The sequence below is a fragment of the Triticum urartu genome, chromosome 1A (genome assembly GCF_056163025.1).
Source record: "Triticum urartu cultivar PI428250 chromosome 1A, HENAU_Tu73, whole genome shotgun sequence".
NCBI classification, from domain to species: Eukaryota; Viridiplantae; Streptophyta; class Magnoliopsida; order Poales; family Poaceae; genus Triticum; species Triticum urartu.
In genome coordinates this window covers 259,543,188-259,549,187 of record NC_141873.1, presented here as the reverse complement: position 1 = coordinate 259,549,187, position 6,000 = coordinate 259,543,188, and positions in this window count along the sequence as shown.

The window sequence follows — 6,000 nt, the reverse complement described above, 5'->3', positions numbered from 1 at the left end:
TATCTCAGGTAATCCTACAAATGTTGAAACTAATGTTATTGAAACTGTAACCCCGGAGGAGTATATAAGGGACACCTTCGAGAACGTTTCAGCCTCCGAAAAGGAAGAGGTATGTGGTACGGTAAGTAAACCGACTCCAAAACAGTTCTAACAGCAATTTTTCTCCGCTTTGGAATATTTAAGAAAATAGGAAAATTAGAAGTAGCCCGGAAAGGACACGAGGTGTCCACGAGGGTGGAGGGCAAGCCCTACCCCCTGGGCGCACCCCTGCCTCGTGGGTACCCCGTGTGCTCTCTAGACTCCGTTTTCTTGCACGATACTTCTTTTGGTTGGTAAAAAATCATTATATAATCTCCCTACGGTTTGACCACCGTACCATGCAAACATCCTCTGTTTTGTTTCGAGTTGTTTCTGCTGCAGATTACAACAATATGTCATCCCAAGATTCGGAGGGAGAAAGCTATGTGGCTGATTACCTTGCAGATCATAAGGCCTATGGGGACTTGGAGCATTGTGGTTGGACCACGGAGGAAGAAGAAGACTATGAGCCTAGGGGAAAGGAGGAGACGAGCTTAGATGAAGATGAAGTCCCACTACCTCAACCTGGCGACATGCATGTGGAGTTCAAAAAGTCAAGCCACCCTGCCAGAGCAAAGAAACCTAAGATCGAGTTTATCCCTTTTTGCCTCTTGCACGAGAACAAACAAGAACTTTGCAAAAAGGTATTAAGCCTTGAGCAGGAGATAGGTGACTTAAGGGAGCAAAATTCTATCCTCAAGCGCAAATTAAGGAAGAAGCACACGCCATCAACAACTCCATCATCACCACCTCCGGAGAAGGAGAAATAAACACATGGGTATGGGCACTCCCCTTGGCAACTGCCAATCTTGGGGGAGTGCCCCGGTATCGTATCACCATCACACTTTTACCTTTACCATTTTTCTTAGTTCGATTCTTTTGGTAATATCTTGATCTAGTAGAATACAGTTTTAGTATGATCTAGTTTTGAGTTTTGCTTTATGAACCTTCTATGTAATCGAGTCCGTGAGTTATATATAATAAAGATTAGTGTTGAGTCAAGGGCTTGATTATATTGCTATGATCTTGAGAGAATAAAATAAAAGAGAAAGAACAAAAAGAAATAAAGAGATCATATTGATCTTATGGAGAGTAATGACTTCACATATAAAGAGTATGATGAATAAAAGTTGTTGAGAGTTGACAAACATAGTTTTGGTCATCGTTGCAATTAATAGGAAGTAATAAAGAAAGAGAGGTTTTCACATATAAATATACTATCTTAGACATCTTTTATGATTGTGAGCACTTATTCAAATATGACATGCTAAAAAGTTGATGTTGGACAAGGAAGACAACGTAATGGGTTATGCTTTCTTACATCCGAAATAAATTATATCGTCATGGATCATCCACCATGTTGAGCCTGCCTTTCCCCTCATGCTAGCCAAATTCTTTGCACCAAGTAGAGATACTACTTGTGCTTCCAAATATCCTTAAACCTAGTTTTGCCATGAGAGTCCACCATATCTACCTATGGATTGAGTAAGATCCTTCAAGTAAGTTGTCATCGTTGCAAGCAATAAAAATGGCTCTCTAAATATGTATGATTTATTAGTGCGGAGAAAATAAGCTTTATACGATCTTGTGATGTGGAAGAAATAAAAGCGATGGATTGCATAATAAAGGTCCATATCACAAGTGGCAATATAAAGTGACGTTCTTTTGCATTAAGACTTTGTGCATCCAACCATAAAAGCACATGACAACCTCTGCTTCCCTCTGCGAAGGGTCTATCTTTTATTCTTGTCTTATACTTCATGCAAAGAGTCACGGTGATCTTCACCTTTCCTTTTTACATTTTATCCTTTGGCAAGCACAATGTGTTGGAAAGATCCTGATATATATAGCTAATTGGATGTGAGTTTTCATGAACTATTATTGTTGATATTACCCTTGAGGTAAAAGGTTGGGAGGCAAAACTATAAGCCCCTATCTTTCTCTGTGTCCGATTAAAACTTCATAACCATAAATATCCCGTGAGTTTTAGCAATTGTGAAAGACTAAATGATAGTTGAGTATGTGGGCTTGCTGAAAAGCTCTTATATTGACTCTTTCCTAAGTTATGATAAATTGCAATTGCTTCAATGACTGAGATTATAGTTTGTTGGTTCTCAATGAAGTTTCTGATTCATACTTGAAATTGTGATTGAATTGTTACTTTAGCATAAGAGATCATATGACAATATATGTATATGTTGTTGTTCTAAGAATGATCATGATGCCCTCATGTCCGTATTTTATTTTATCGACACCTCTATCTCTAAACATGTGGACATATTTTTCGATTTCGGCTTTCACTTGAGGACAAGCGAGGTCTAAGCTTGGGGGAGTTGATACGTCCATTTTGCATCATTCTTTTATATCGATATTTATTGCATTATGGGCAGTTATTACACATTATGTCACAATAGTTATGCCTATTCTTTCTTATTTTACAAGTTTTACATGAAGAGGGAGAATGCCGACAGCTGGAATTCTTGGTTGGAAAAGGAGCAAATATTAGAGACCTATTTTGCACAACTCCAAAAGTCCTGAAACTTCACGGGAGCAAGTTTCAGAATATATAAAAAATATTGGGCGAAAGAAGTACCAGAGGGGGCCACCCACCGTGCACGAGGGTGGGGGCGCGCCCCCTGCCTCGTGGCCCCCCTGGCAGCCCTCTGATGCCCATCTTTAGCTATATGGAGTCTTTCGTCGAGGAAAAAATTATAAGCTAGCTCACGGGAAGAAACTCCGCCGCCACGAGGCAGAACCTTGGCGGAACCAATCTAGGGCTCCGGCGGAGCTGTTCTGCCGGGGAAACTTCCCTCTGGGAGGGGAAAATCATCACCAACATCATCACCATCGATCCTCTCATCGGGAGGGGGTCAATATCCATCAACATCTTCACCAGCACCATGTCATCTCAGACCCTAGTTCATCTCTTGAATCCAATCTTTGTCCCAAAGCCTCGGATTGGTACCTGTGGGTTGCTAGTAGTGTTAATTACTCTTTGTAGTTGATGCTAGTTGGTTTATTCGGTGGAAGATCATATGTTCAGATCCTTTATGCATATTAATACCCCTCTGATTATGAACATGAATATGATTTGTGAGTAGTTACGTTTGTTACTGAGGACATGGGAGAAGTCTTGCTATAAGTAGTCATGTGAATTTGGTATTCGTTCGATATTTTGATGAGATGTATGTTGTCTCTCCTCTAGTGGTGTCATGTGAACGTCGACTACATGACACTTCACCATTGTTTGGGACGACAAGAAGGCATTGGGGAGTAATAAGTAGATGATGGATTGCTAGAGTGACAGAAGCTTAAACCCTAGTTTATGAGTTGCGTCGTAAGGGGCTGATTTGGATCCATATGTTTCATGCTATGGTTAGGTTTACCTTAGTACTTATTTTGTAGTTGTGGATGCTTGCAATAGGGGTTAATCATAAGTGGGATGCTTGTCCAAGGAAGGGCAGTACCCAAGCACTGGTCCACCCACATATCAAATTATCAAAGTACCGAACGCGAATCATATGAGCGTGATGAAAACTTGCTTGATGATAATTCTCATGTGTCCTCGAGAGCGCTTTCCTTTATATAAGAGTTTGTCTGGACTTGTCCTTTTCTACAAAAAGGATTGAGCCATCTTGCTGCACCTTATTTACTTTTATTACTTGTTACCCGCTACAAATTACCTTATCACAAAACTATATGTTACCGATAATTTCAGTGCTTGCAGATAATACCTTACTGAAAACTGCTTATCATTTCCTTCTGCTCCTCGTTGGGTTTGACACTCTTACTTATTGAAAGGACTACGATAGATCCCCTATACTTGTGGGTCATCAATATGGCCTCGGAACACTGAGACCGAAAGGTCGAGCGTGAATCATATAGTAGATATGATCAATGTAGTGATGTTCACCATTGAAAACTACTCCATCTCACGTGATGATTGGACATGGTTTAGTTGATATGGATCACGTGATCACTTAGATGATTATAGAGATATCTATCTAAGTGGTTGTTCTTAAATTTATCATGAACTTAGTCCTGGTAGTATTTGCATATCTATGTTGTAGATCAATTGCTCGCGTATAGATTCCCCGTTTTATTTATGATATGTTCCTAGAGAAAACTATGTTGAAAGATGATAGTAGCAATGATGCGGATTGGATCCATTATCTGAGGATTATCCTCGTTGCTGCACAGAAGAATTATGTCCTTGATGCACCGCTAGGTGACATAACTATTGCAGGAGCAAATGCAAACGTTATGAACATTTGACAAAGCTCGGTATGATGACTACTTAATAGTTTAGTGCACCATGCTTTACGGCTTAGAACCGGGACTTCAAAAATGTTTTTGAACACCACAGAGCATATAAGATGTTCTAAGAGTTGAAATTGGTATTTCATACTGATACGTCTCCAACGTATCTATAATTTTTTATTGTTCCATGCTATTATATTATCCATCTAGGATGTTTTATATGCATTTATATGCTATTTTATATGATTTTTGGGACTAACCTATTAACCTAGAGCCCAGTGCATGTTTCTATTTTTTCCTCGTTTTTGAGTTTTACAGAAAAGGAATACCAAACGGAGTCCAATTGACGTGTCAATTTTTGATAATTTTTTATGGACCAAAAGAAGCCGCAAGAGTAAAAGAGTTGTGCCAGAAGAGTCCCGGGCCGTCCACGAGGGTGGGGGGCGCGCCCTACCCCCAGGCGCGCCGCCCTATCTCGTGGACGACTCGGGGACCCCCTGACTTGTTCCCGACGACAAAAAATCCTATAAATACAGAAACCCCCGAAACATAACCTAGATTGGAAGTTGCGCCGCCGCAAGCCTCTGTAGCCACCAAAAACCAATCTAGACCCGTTCCGGCACCCTGCCAGAGGGGAGAATCCCTCTCCGGTGTCCATCTTCATCATCTCGGCACTCTCCATGACGAGGAGGGAGTAGTTCACCCTCGGGGTTGAGGGTATGTACCAGTAGCTATGTGTTTGATCTCTCTCTCGTGTTCTTCATTCGGCACGATCTTGATGTATGGTGAGCTTTGCTATTATAGTTGGATCTTATGATGTTTCTCCCCCTCCACTCTCTTGTAATGGATTGAGTTTTCCCTTTGAAGTTATCTTATCGGATTGAGTCTTTAAGGATTTGAGAACACTTGATGTATGTCTTGCATGTGCTTATCTGTGGTGACAATGAGATATTCACGTGATCCACTTGATGTATGTTTTGGTGATCAACTTGTGAGTTCCGTGACCTCGTGAACTTATGCATAGGGGTTGGCACACGTTTTCGTCTTGACTCTCCGGTAGAAACTTTGGGGCACTCTTTAAAGTTCTTTGTGTTGGTTGAATAGATGAATATGAGATTGTGTGATGCATATCGTATAATCATACCCACGGATACTTGAGGTGACATTGTAGTATCTAGGTGACATTAGGGTTTTGGTTGATTTGTGTCTTAAGGTGTTATTCTAGTATGAACTCTAGGATAGCTTGAACGGAAAGAATAGCTTCGTGTTATTTTACTACGGACTCTTGAATAGATCGATCAGAAAGAATAACTTTGAGGTGGTTTCGTACGCTACAATAATCTCTTCGTTTGTTCTCCGCTATTAGTAACTTTGGAGTGACTCTTTGTTTCATGTTGAGGGATAGTTATATGATCCAATTATGTTATTATTGTTGAGAGAACTTGCACTAATGAAAGTATGAACCCTAGGCCTTGTTTCAACGCATTGCAATATCGTTTTCGCTCACTTTTATCATTAGTTACCTTGCTGTTTTTATATTTTCAGATTACAAAAACCTATAGCTACCATCCATATTGCACTTGTATCATCATCTCTTCGCCGAACTAGTGCACCTATACAATTTACCATTGTATTGTGTGTGTTGGTGACACAAGAGACTCT